Source organism: Dysidea avara, chromosome 11 (assembly GCF_963678975.1).
Source record: "Dysidea avara chromosome 11, odDysAvar1.4, whole genome shotgun sequence".
Lineage (NCBI taxonomy): Eukaryota > Metazoa > Porifera > Demospongiae > Dictyoceratida > Dysideidae > Dysidea > Dysidea avara.
The window spans coordinates 26,014,686-26,028,013 of record NC_089282.1 but is presented as its reverse complement, the minus strand read 5'-3'; the positions used below and the strand labels follow the sequence as shown (position 1 = coordinate 26,028,013).

Sequence of the window (13,328 nt, the reverse complement as noted above, 5' to 3'; positions counted from 1 at the left end):
ATAGGGTTTTATTGGCTAAGTACTAAGAAAGGAAGAGGGGCTACAGCCACCTTAGCCCACCCACTCCCTAAATCCGCCTCTGGTACCCACAGTACAGAGAGAATTAGCTATATGGAGATTCACTATTTAAAATGGCCTTTGGCGTTAGTTTTCTTGGATTCGTGTTGGTTCTTTGGGATTACTTCAAAGTTGGGAGGGGAAACGGTGGGGCATTTTCCACTTCTATTTGTGAATTCCCACTCATTCCTCACCCTGCCCACACTGTGTTGGGGGGATAGGCATTAGTATAGGTAATCACACACATTTGAGTGGAATTATGGAATAATTGTACTCGTAACAGCCAAAATTGCACGAAAATGCGTGTGATTGCCTACTAATCACATAGTGACCACCCTTCGTGGTTTGTAGTACACATCTATCCAGTTCTATGTGGCCATTAACTTCTACCAGGTGATTGCATCATCCTTCTTTGTGTATTACATCATTTGTTGTTGCACTTAAAAGGCTTCACGTGTCAACAATTCTGATTGGCTACTCAAAATCTCTACATATGTTGCACTTAAAAAGGCCATTCACACGTATCTATAATGCCTTTTTATCGATTTTACAAACCTCTATTTGTACTCCATGGCTTGTGCATCACCTCATATCTTTTGATCACTAAAATTCCCTCAGTGTTTACAATGAGAACTTTCTATACTAACTCACTGCTTCTATGTCATTGTCTATGACACTTAGGCACTCGTAATAGGCATCTTCAAGGATTAAAAAAAAAAACCCATTGGTGATGTCAATAATTACCTCAGCTGCACCTCGGTGATTGTTGATGTCACCTCAGGTTTTTAAATCCTTGAAGACATAGAAGTTGTCCAGTTCATTTGACACATTGTGGACACTTGTAATGATGTTGTTTTAGTCATCCAAAAGGAGTTGTTACAGCTGAAACCGATGGAGTTTCAGCTGTGCCAGTTTGTGGTTGACATGGTAGCACCGGATTGGTGTACAATAGCAGTTGGATTAGAAGTGGAAATGAGAGCCACTAACAATGAGTCTCCAGTGGTTGAATTATGCACAACAGTATTTCAAAATTATCTGAAGTGTTGCCAACACCCAACCTGGAAGCACATACTTGAAGTGATGGAGTCTGAGGCAGTTGGTAGGAAAAATTGTGCCATATTTATCAAAACAATTTTACCAGGTACTTGTTCAAAATTTGTCATCATTTTTAAAATGCTTTTTAACAGAAATTGTTGATTTTGAGCCAGCTCATTGGGATAAAATTAAGCAACGTAATCATCAAATTGTGTTGTTGTCACACATGTATACATACGTATAAGTGTCTAGTGTACTAGTCCCAAGTTATACCATGTGCACTTAACAGGTAATATGTGACCATGTGTACTTAATAATCATAGTCTACAGTGTTTATATGGTGGAAATCACTGCATGGTGTAAAATGGAAGTAGAAAATCATAAAAAAAACCCAGGAATGTCACAGTACAATCAATGCTTTTACCAGGCATGTATCTAACAAGTACCACTGCCTGTAATATTAGTAGCTGCCATTTTCCTCAACTTAAACAAAATAATTTAATTAGTTGTATTCAAATTGCTTGGAAAGTGTATGGTAACAGGCACAAATAACAATCTCCAGCAGAAGCTTCCAGCTGTCATTTATAAGCACATGGGTCATTCATGTCAAATCAACAAGGAATTTAGGGTCACCTCCCGGATTTTGACAAAACTTGGTGTGTTTGTAGTACCTGTGGTGCTTATCACTCATGCAAATTTTTAGCTCCATACATTCCATAGTTTCTGATTTATGACCACAAATATTTTGAATATTTCATGAAAATTTGGTCCATCTCTAGTTATAAAATTGACTGCAACTTTGTACTGTGTAAATATTTTTATACCAATTTTGACTGATGGAAGACTGTTGATTGACCTTTCAAGTGATCCCTAAATTATGGGATATCTACTTAATTATGGTTCAAAAGTACTTCATTGAAAACTTTAGTCCTTTATATTTTGAAAAATGCTACTTGAAATTTTTTGAATTCTTTTATGAATAATGATTGGGTCATAGTCTATGTTTGATAAAATTTTTGTGGTGGGACCACAATGGGCTCAAGAGATATAATGAATTATGTTGTGGTATACGGTGGAATTTGCAGGCTATTTTTGCTGTATTGGAGTGTACACCTCCAATAACCACTTGTAACAAGGCTATACCAAGTTTTTCTTACAGAGTGAAGGTATCTAGGTACATTGCAACCTGTATTAGTGACCACCTGTATTGAAAGGCCATCTATGTGCTGTGGTTAAGTTATACTTCTTTAATGTATAGCACCAGAGCATCAACCCTTTCTAGCAAATCCAAAAAATGGTCCTTATTAGACAGGTTGACTATAAATTACAGATCTGACCACCATGTGTCCATAAACATCATGTAAATGTTGTACCATCTTTTCACAAGTACCTTCTTTATTAAGTTGAATACCACTGTAGTGAACTTAGCCATATTTAAGTTCCGTATGTGGCTGTATAGATACATACAACAGAACTCCTCAGAAGGGATACCTGGATACCTTGATAACCAGGACACCTGTTTATACACTGTACTCCCACTCTAGTGGTGCACATACATTTAGACCAAGATACTTCTGTGGCTTCTGTAATATGAGCACTTTGTTATGGTCCTAGCAATGGAGGGCTTTTACCATATGCATGCATTAATTGTACCTCAATTTGTGAAATTTTATTACTACATTACTTTACATTCACGACCACTTTGAAGATCAAGTCATAAATTCATACACATACTCACATAGGAAGTAAACATATTGACCACATATTTAACATTTACCTGTACTGATCTTCAAAATGTGAACGTAAAATACTTTGAACCACAGAGTTGTCTTGAGTCCAAAATGTACGTACAATTATAAAGTAAGATCATGAGGCTATCAAGGTGCCCAGATATCCTTTTTGAGGAGGTCTGTTGTACCCATGTATGTAACTTGAATAGTGTAGAGTGGGGATACGTATGTGAGTGCACTACGGCAAGATTTTACTTAATAAATAAGGTATAACTGAAGAGATGGTATAACATTAATGTGTTTATGGATGCATGATGATCTCATTAATAGCCAACCTGTCTAATAAGGACCATTTTTGGATTTACTAGAAAAGATTGATGCTTTGGTGCTATACATTAAGATCCAATTAAAGTATAAATTAGCTGCAGCTTATAGATGGTCTTTCATTACAGGTGGTCACTAATACAGGTTGCAATGTACCTAGACACCTTCACTCTGTAAGAAAAACTTGGTATAGCCTTGTTGCAAGTGGTTATTGGAGGTGTACACTCCAGTACTAGTACAGCAATAATAGACTGCAAATTCCACCACATACCACAACCTAATTCATTATATATCTTGAGCCCATTGTGGTCCCACTACAAAAATTTTATCAAACAGACAATGACCCAATCATTATTCATAAAAGAATTCGAAAAATTTCTAGCAGCTTTTTTCAAAATATAAAGGATTAAAGTTTTCAATGAAGTACTTTTGAACCATAATTAAGTAGATATCCCATAATTTAGGGATCACTGGAAAGGTCAATCAACAGTCTTCCATCAGTCAAAATTGTGTCTAAAAATATATACACAGTACAAAGTTGCAGTTGATTTTGTAACTAGAGATGGACCAAATTTTCATAAAATATTCAAAATATTTGTGGTCATAAATCAGAAGCTATGGAATGTACGGGGCTAAAAATTTGCTTGAGTGATAAGCACCACAGGTACTACAAACACGCCAAGTTTTGTCAAAATTCCGAGAGGTGACCCTAAATTCCTTGTTGATTTGACATGGAATGACCCACATGTGCTTAACAAGTATAGTTAATTACACAAATGATATAGTTTGATAAGCAAATACCAGAGTCTATCGTATGTTCTTTATAGGAAAGTACCCACAACTGGACATGTTTGTGATCTTAACTAAACTATACATCATACCTGTTAGGCCTATAATAAATGGTAAGTTTGTATTGTATTGGTGATGATATTATGATACAAACTGACCATGTACATATGTGCTGTTAGCATAGTGTATGTTCTACTGGGATTGTATGAGTGTGCTTCACTTATCTGGGCAATTTTAGCCTTTCCTGAGAGCACTGGGGTCACTGTATTTTAGTCTAAAATACATCTTGTTAAATAATACTATTTGTGTAATCCATTATATGTTGGGTGGTGGATTCATACACACTTTTAGAAGCAGTTAGGGGGACAGTGTCAGTGGATAAAAGAGAAATCATTGAAATAATTGACGTGGAAATGTCACCAAATCGTCGCATTAAGAAAGTCATTCAACTGCTTGAGAGGAAAATGAATGCATCCTTGTGTGCTATGCTAGCTAAGAGATACAGACCAGGTCAGTCAAGTGTTAGTAATGTAGTCTTAGTGGTAGTACCTTAACTTGTTACATGAAATGTATACTGATAAGTAGTCTATTTCATGAGGCTGGTGTTTGTTTTATTTTTTATGTATTATAAAACTTGAAGCTACAAGTACACTTCGTTAGTATGAACAGGAGTGTAGCAGTCCTTTGCACCAGCTACATACACATACATACTTACAGTCTACTAACTCTTTAGGTGCAGTAGAACCTTGGTTATCTCTGTGTCTCAGGCAATGGTAAAAGTGTTCAGATAAGTGAATTGTTTGGATAACTGAAGCCCATACATTTATATACAGAGCTCTGTTTAATTACTCTAAAAGAACATAACCTATACTCAAATACTTTAATGGAACAGTCATTTGCAATCTCGGATAAACGAGGGTACGGATAACAAGGGTCGAGATCTACTGTACTATTAAAACTGTCCAGTACTGTAGAAACCATATCAAATAAATTGGTTGTAGGAAATGAAATACTCATGACCTCATCAGTACGACCACCTCATTATTGGGCAACTAGCTGTGTTTGGTGTTATAGGAAGCCTTCTAAATACTTCTATATACATTTTGTGTTGTATTGCAGGCTCCTTGATACCATCAGGTGTTGGTGGTGCTCAACATGTCAGTGTAGATGTTCATCATACTTATGGGAGTACTACAGTTGGTGAGTTATCATAAGTACTTTATGCTTAATAGGGGGCAGAGATGTGTTGTGATTACTTCATTGCTGCATATGAGTAATAATTTAATTGTTCAGTAACTGATGTCAACAAATGGCCTTCATTAAGGTTACGGGTTACCCAGTAAATAATTTTGTAGGCACTTTGCTTATAGTTCTGTTTTAACTGTTTTGCTCGGAAGAACACACTAAAATAAAATGGTATATCAATGTACAAGGAATACCATAAGCCGCAATACACTCAACAAGGGAAGCGCTCATACAGAAATGCAGGTACTAAGCAGCAAAACTGCTGAGTTACTAAACCAGGTTTCATGGAAAGCCACACCGTGATATTTAGCACTAATAAGCTATAACTTAGTGATTTCTAGGTCCTCACGAACAAATTGAGCTGTTGTCCAATTGTAACAGCACGGTAGTGGACTCGTGGTATTTCCGTAGCAGTACTAATTGCCATTATCCTTGACAGATATGATAAATAGCTAGCTTCTCGTCAGTTTTCACACAAAGTCTCCACGACAGGACATAGATAATATAACCACCCATTGACACTGCCACAAAGAATTATTATTAATTGGCTGACAGCTGCTATTTTTGATGAATAATAACCACATCAAGCAGCAGCGCTAAATGCTGGTTTGCGGGAGACTTAATTTTATCTTTCGCAGTAAATTATTAACACTCACTTTGTATAATTCCTCTACTATTATTGTGTGGCTATTCAGCACTTTGAAATTAACAACCTTCTCACTAACACCTGCTCAAGTTTCGTGCCAATATTGCATCATCCATCACTATCACTCATTAAAAAATAATAACCTATTATTAAGCACCTAGCCTGTAACCTTAATGGTTTAAATTTGCCCATGGAGAACTGCAAATAATAACTTTTAAGGGGGGGGGCCTTTTTATTGAATCCAAACAAAAGTTTACCCTACCCAGTTTGTGAGTTCATATATGTTTCAGGTAGTAACTAGTTTCAGGCATCTCTTGCTAATAGTTTTAATTAGACAAAAACAATCACACAAGTTTTTTGTGCACATGCAGCACATTAATTCATCTTTGTTTAATAGCATGTTCATGCTACCATAACTCTCCAGGCTGGCAAGTTCATGTAGATAATATGGATAGAACTGTTGAGAGTGGTCTAGCTGGTCTGGGTATGGTCAGATTCATAATGCTCTAATAGAACAGTCAACTATATAGGTTCCTCTAGTAGCTTGCATTGGTAGTTTCACTCAAACTTGTTTCCAGAATTAATGTCAAAAAACTAAACTTTTCTTTTCTGATGAGGGGGGGCCTTCAGACCCCTCCAGGTTTGTATCTGCCCTTTCGTCCATAACACAGATGATAATGGCCTGTCCATGTTCCTTGTACCTTTCTATGACTCCAATGGATAAAAAAGCAATTGCTGTCTTATGGCTTACTCTTTACAAGTAACATAATGCCTGTTGAAAATCTGCCAAAAGTTCTAAATGGTTTGACCAACTGCCATTCTGGCTTTTGCACATGTATAGGTCTGTGATACTTGTGACCATATGGATTGGTATGAAATAGTAACAACATTAAAAACATTTCATAATTGTGGAGTCTCCTACTAAGCCTTTCTAGGATTATTTTTTTACAGAAATCGTTAAACCTTACCTGAACACAGAACTCTACATACGTAGTAGGTGCATTATTCATGTGCTGAATTTCCTTTTAGGTGGTTCCAGTTCTGCACCTACACTTGGGAGTGTTCTTCTTTGTGGTTAGTTGTACATAATAATATGTATTACACTGAGCCATTGGAGCGAAAATAAGTGTTACAGTGAACCATTGGAGCAAAAATAAGTGGCTCCATTAAGGTGGTGGTATACTGGAAGCCTGAAATTCCGAAAGTACACATACTCTCCTAAATTTAGTTCTAGCACACAGACCTTACAGGTTACACACACACGTCAAATTGCAATTGAAGAATAATGTACCCTCTACTACTGGCTACAAGTTCAGAGAAGTGGGATCTTTACTTACTGACTTACACCACGTCCAAAATGTGCCTTTGAAATAACCACTTGGTGTCAAATTTCAACGAAGCGAGCAGCTACAGATCTGCGATCACCACACTGTACATTAGTATAGACTACTAGCTAGTGGCCAGTAACAGAGAAGACTAGGTAGCTTTTAACACACAAGAGTTATTAACCATTATAATTTTCGTGGCATTGCAAAGTTGTGAAAACATTGCGAATAGTACTCACTACAGCAATAGAAGCCGTTTCTTTATACTACTGGTCACTACGCCTACGTATATTACACAAGCTAACACAAATACAGAGGTCTAACTCACTAGTATATTAGAGGAAACTGATGCAGAAAAACTGCCCTCGCTATTTGGGATACCATACTAAAACCACAAATTATCCTTGCCGCCAAAATTTCGTGCAAAGGATATCCCAACCAAAAACAGCTTATAGCTGTAAAAAAAGTGCACGTCCAAGTAAAGCAGAGTTAACTGCGACAAAAAGTAATGATATCATAATGCGCCCATGTGCGAGGTGTGCAAGTTGTAAAATTAATATTAGCTAATCAGATAATACAATGTTATTGTTAAAGTGTTAATGAGAACTATGTGATGCTGCTAGTTTTTAAGTGTGTGAGCATCTTCATAAATGCCACATAAATTTAATTCTCAATAAAGCAATGTGTATAGATTCTCTGATATTAATAAATAGTTTGAGTTTGGCCACCTTTCCTTTGTTCGTAACATTGCTGTATACAGGAAAGGCGGCCAAACTCAAACTATTTATTACTATCAGAGAATCTATACACATTGCTTTATTGAGAATTAAATTTATGTGGCATTTATGAAGATGCTCACACACTTAAAAACTAGCAGCATCACGTAGTTCTCATTAACACTTTAACAATAACATTGTATTATCTGATTAGCTAATATTAATTTTACAACTTGCACACCTCGCACATGGCCGCATTATGATATCATTACTTTTTGTCCCAGTTAACTCTGCTTTACTTGGACGCGCACTTTTTTTACAGCTATAAGCTGTTTTTGGATGGGATTTCAATACTTTTTGTTAGAATAAGCAATGCACGGTTGATAACAGTAGGTGAGTTTCCATGGTTTTGACAGAAACCCCAGATTACAGTGACAGAATATTAAAATATAACTGTAATTTTAGTGGCCAGGGCCGCCCACATTGGGGGTAACTGGGGTATTTTGCCCCCTACCACAGCCCGAAAGGGGCCACTTGAATACCTGTTTAAAGAAAGATCGATATACTCTAATAGAGCAGTCAGGATCTAGACCCTTCCTTGCCCCTGGGCCCCTCTTTAACCCTTTTCCCTGGGCCCTCTAATTTCTCTGGACGGCCCTGTTAGTGGCATGCAACTGCAGTCAACTAACACCCATTTTAACTAGTAAACCATTAACAACACTTTGCCTTTCATCTTGTACTGCATTGAAACGATCAAGATACTCTATTAGAGCAGTCACAAAACAGCTGTAACACAGCAATCAATATTTAGCATAGTTACAACTTCTGCTTAGCATCGGATTGTATAGTTTAAATTACTAGCTACTTACAGACTTTACAATATAAAAATATGGTACTTGTAGAAATGTGACTGTTCTATTAGAGTATCTCGATCTACTTCAAGCATTGACTAATTCAAGTGAAGAAGCTACGCCCCTGCCAAGAGATCTTGTGAAATGAAATGAGAATAGTAAAGAAAAGGCAAGTATGTACAGAGACAATAGAGGAGTGCGTAATTATGTCCTGTTGTAAATAAACGCCTTTAAAATTTATATTACTACTAAATAAACGCACCAGAATAGGCTTGTGTGGCTGTTGTCTCCATGGTTGTCTCATTACTTGTCTTTTCGTGTTGAAGTGATTTAGTCGCAATTGGTGAGTTTAACTATACATGCATTTGTGTTGTAAAACTTAATTGTAAAAAGGCGATTAGCACATATCATGATAAACATGTATTAGTCACAGTAGAGTCTCTCACGAAGTCACGATTATTACGAGACATTGGACCAGGGTAAAAAATTTACTGCTATATTTAGAGGTTGTAGCGTTTGTATATCTTAGTATCTTAATAAATAATCCCCCATGATCACTAATCACTAATAGTACAGTGAAAACTGGTCATTATTCAGGCCGTAGGGACAAAATTTTCTAACCTTGCCTTATAAAGAGGTGGCTGCATTATGCAGCCTTAAAAAAAGGTAAGAAGCATGCTGTTCTAACTGGCTATAGAGATGGATTTAGTGTATGACAGTGTATGAGACAGTGAGTGCTGGCATCAAGGGGGCAGCCAATCTGTTAGAGCACCAAAAGCACTGCTTCAGACATAGGCAGTTGACTGTCAGCCCCAAGTGTAAAAAGTTTCACTATTGGTCCTTATAAGCTCCTGAAGAAGAAAGTGATGAAGTCATTATCCATAGGATATATTTTTCAGAGTATCCATTTCAGTTCTACAATATAGTAGCCAAGCATAAGATGAACATAACACAGCATTCCAGTAGTTTAGTGGTGACTACAACACTGCCTGAGTTAAACTGTGGTGAGATTTGAGACTACCAGAAGCCCTGGAATGTCTTCAACACATGAAATACCAAATATCTAATGCCTGGCTTTCATCCACAGTGGACCTGTCTTGGTGGCCACTTGTACAGAAGGGAAACAGCTGCCACACAGTCTTGCGAGCGAAACAGCTAGTTGCCACACCCCTTAATTATCAATTTGTAAAATCTTTAGCAAAATTGTGTGTGCGAGCAAGTGCGATGTGGCAGTGCCGTGTATATGGTTGCTGCCTAGCAGTGACACATCACGAGTATTGAAGTCACAATGCGTTACTGTATCATCCATCTAAATACAATCTCTGAATGTGTCATTTTGTGTAGAGAGCAATCTTCCACAAGAAGTGACCTGCAGGTTTCAGTGTATATTGTTAACCATTAATATTGTTCACAATATTGTGAACTATATGTACAGTGAAACCTCACTTAGTGGCCACCTCTTTAATAAGACCACCTCATTATATTGGCCACCTCTAGTAGGTCCCAAATATAGCTAAGCATTACTTATGACCTCATTAATAAGGCCACCTTGTTATTCAGGCCAAATTTTTTGGTCCCACAGCTGGCCATATTAATGAGGTTTCATTGTACTTATGTGAATTTTTATTTTTCGTAACTTTTCTTCAGGTTTACTGATGGGCACTATGAAGCATTGTTGACTGGTACGTGTATAATGTGGTGACTTGAAATGCTAAAACAGTACGTAGCATATCTTGTATGTACATGTAATGTGTTGTAATGTGTCCACACATCCACACATCTTAGAAATAAATATAATTGTATTCTCTATAAATAGTCAGTTCCATTGTGCCACTGGGTCATAAGTTGGTTGAGTATGGATCATCCAGGGCACTTGAGTCACATTTTGTCCTGGCCAAGTGGATCTCATCCACTGACAGAATATACAGGATCAGATCACGTGTATAAATTACGGTGGAACTTGTTTATTGCCACCTTCACTCATTCGCAGGTAACAGTGTATAAATTCTCAATTGGAATTGGCTTTTCAAGAGTGGTTGTCTTTCTATACTAGTGGCCATTAAGATAGGTTGTACTGATAGAGTGTACATACTAGAGATGCAACAATATTCTCCACTTAGTGTCGTTTGATAGTGATGCAATGGAGACTATGTATTATTGCATTTAAATACTATACTATTATATTGCAACTCTAGCACGTATTTATAACAGGAATGTTTGTTAACTGTTTAGACATACTGGAGCCACACCCATTCATCTGGATTCTACAAATGGAGTCATACCAACTTGTTGTCATCATACTTACTCGTTACTCCCATTGTGTTTGGATGAATATACATGCCTTCATGTGAGACTTACTACCATGGCGGGCCACTGGAAAACATTTGCATAGCAGTTATATTACAGTCATTATTGTACAATTCTTACATTATTGTTGTGAAAAGTGTTTGGTATTCATGTGTCTCCTCTGTATGTTGTAATTACATGTGTAATTTTGTGTGGGGGTGCTATAAAATGCAATAATGTATGGTGACAATTGTATTAGGCGATTTTGCACGCTTCCCATGTGCTAATTACTCACAGCTTGTGTCAACAACTGGTAACCGCAGTTGTACTCTTGTGTCATTCTTTAAGCCGCGCCCTTAGAGGACAAATTACGTGGGGGCGACTAATTTCAAAACGAAAGATGGTATGCAGCACCATAGATTATATCTATGGACTATAATCTATGGCAGCACACTTCTTGGTGGCTATATGTACTGATTAACTACATAGAGCGCCAGTTCATCAATACCCAGTGACCGCAGTTGTGCTCTGCGTCATTCTTTAAATTCCGAGTAAAATTCTTAGAGAGCAAATGACGTGGGGGCGACTAATTCAAATTTCAAACTAGCCATTCTCGAAAACAAATGTTTCAATCTGAACGAAACTTTCAGAACAGTTTAAAGACACATTGCCCTACATGCCAAGCGAGTATTGCGGAAAACAACAATCTGGGATTTGTATTTGGCCTCTAGGTCGACTGAGGACGACTGAAACTTCGTTTGGTGCTGAAATCACGACTGTAGGGTAATCATGTATGGTGAAATCGATGATGTGAATCTTGAGGTGATTGAGTGAATACTGAAGCGATAGCAGGGCAATCAATGTTCGGAATGCACAAAGGAACGCAAGGCATACACCTGCGGTTGCGTCTAACCGCATGGGATTAAAATAAAAAAAAATGAAACTTCCCCTTTGATGTCGGCAACCTCGATCACGAAACAATCGGCATGGATTTGCTTCACTGCTTGTGTGGTAGTTACTAGTGACACGATGAGTTCAACTCCAGAGTTTCAGAGGGATAGCGTAAGTGACGGGTGGATTACAGGAAGGCCGAATTTGACAACGTTCGTTCTTGTAAAATCCTCACGTAGTGGTCGCGTCATTTATTGTCTGCGGCGCGCGTTTCTGCTTTACTGTCCGCGCGACTCACTACCGTGAGTCTTGATAATTGTTCTTACACATATCTTGTATAGAGGGGTTCTGCTGTAGTGTTTTGAGTGTTGTGTGGCTATAATAATGACAATTACGGCCATGTCACTAGGCCAAGAGTTGTAAGACTACTTCAATATGTGAAGTATATAGGTCCCAAACACAACTGAGATGTACTTCATGACCTCATTGTAAGACCACCTTGATATACATTAGTGATCGTGTCAACTATATAGAAAAACTCATGTAATCCTATGATACATTTATTGTGGCTGTAGTTGGTTTGTTAGTCTGAGTGCTATATATTTGGGAAGGTTACAGGACCTTTATCTGGGTAGCTTTTCAGAAAAAGTGGACCTTTTTCAAGACAATCTTTTTATATGGCATGATGCAGATTACGTTATCATGGTGTATAAAACGAAACTAGGGGGTCTGGGGGCATGCCAAATTTAGTGGCATTTCAGTCGATAAAAATAACAATTTCATAGATAAGCTCAAGACCAACTATTTGGATAAAATCTGGGAGATATATCTCTGCTGTTACTGTAATTATACAATCTGTACATGCATTTGTCTAAATATAATACACTATATTGGAATGTCACAGTGAATAAGAATGGGAAAGTGTCGGATCATGCATTGAAGCATGGATACTATTTTATGGGCTCTGCATGTATGCCCACTAAACTTTTTATATTATGAAAGTTCTAGTTAGACAACTACAACTTTTAAATAAAAATGTAATTGTGACTGTTCTATTAGAGCGACTGTTTGACTGCTCTATTAGAGTATGTCGATCTCACATTGCATTGCAAGTGCTGAACAAGCCAGCTATTTGGAGCACTTAATTCCTCGTTAGTGGTATTTAGTAAACTGTAGCTAATGGACTTTTGATACGACTTGTATACTAAAATGTAGACCTTTTTTCCAAGAGGGTGGTTCCTCGGAACCCCCCTGGCTATGATAAAAAGAATTTTTTTAGGGTGTCTTCAACTATACTATAAGCTAACAAACCCATTTGTCTAGCAAATCATTTTGTGCAGCATATCGATACTGTTGCAACTGCTGTGACAAATTGCATGGTAAAAAATAAATGTGATATATGAGAACCATTACTTGTATATTTCTTGTGAGGC

The 13,328-nt window shown here is 37.4% G+C and overlaps 1 long non-coding RNA gene across 1 annotated transcript; it reads left to right on the top strand.

Annotated features, from left to right (window-relative positions):
* Positions 1-843: 843 nt before the first annotated feature.
* LOC136239339 (uncharacterized) lies at positions 844-4,050 on the top strand. The gene is made up of 3 exons (XR_010693423.1): positions 844-1,198; positions 1,245-1,289; positions 3,974-4,050. It is a non-coding gene; the product is annotated as an uncharacterized lncRNA (long non-coding RNA).
* Positions 4,051-13,328: the final 9,278 nt, after the last annotated feature.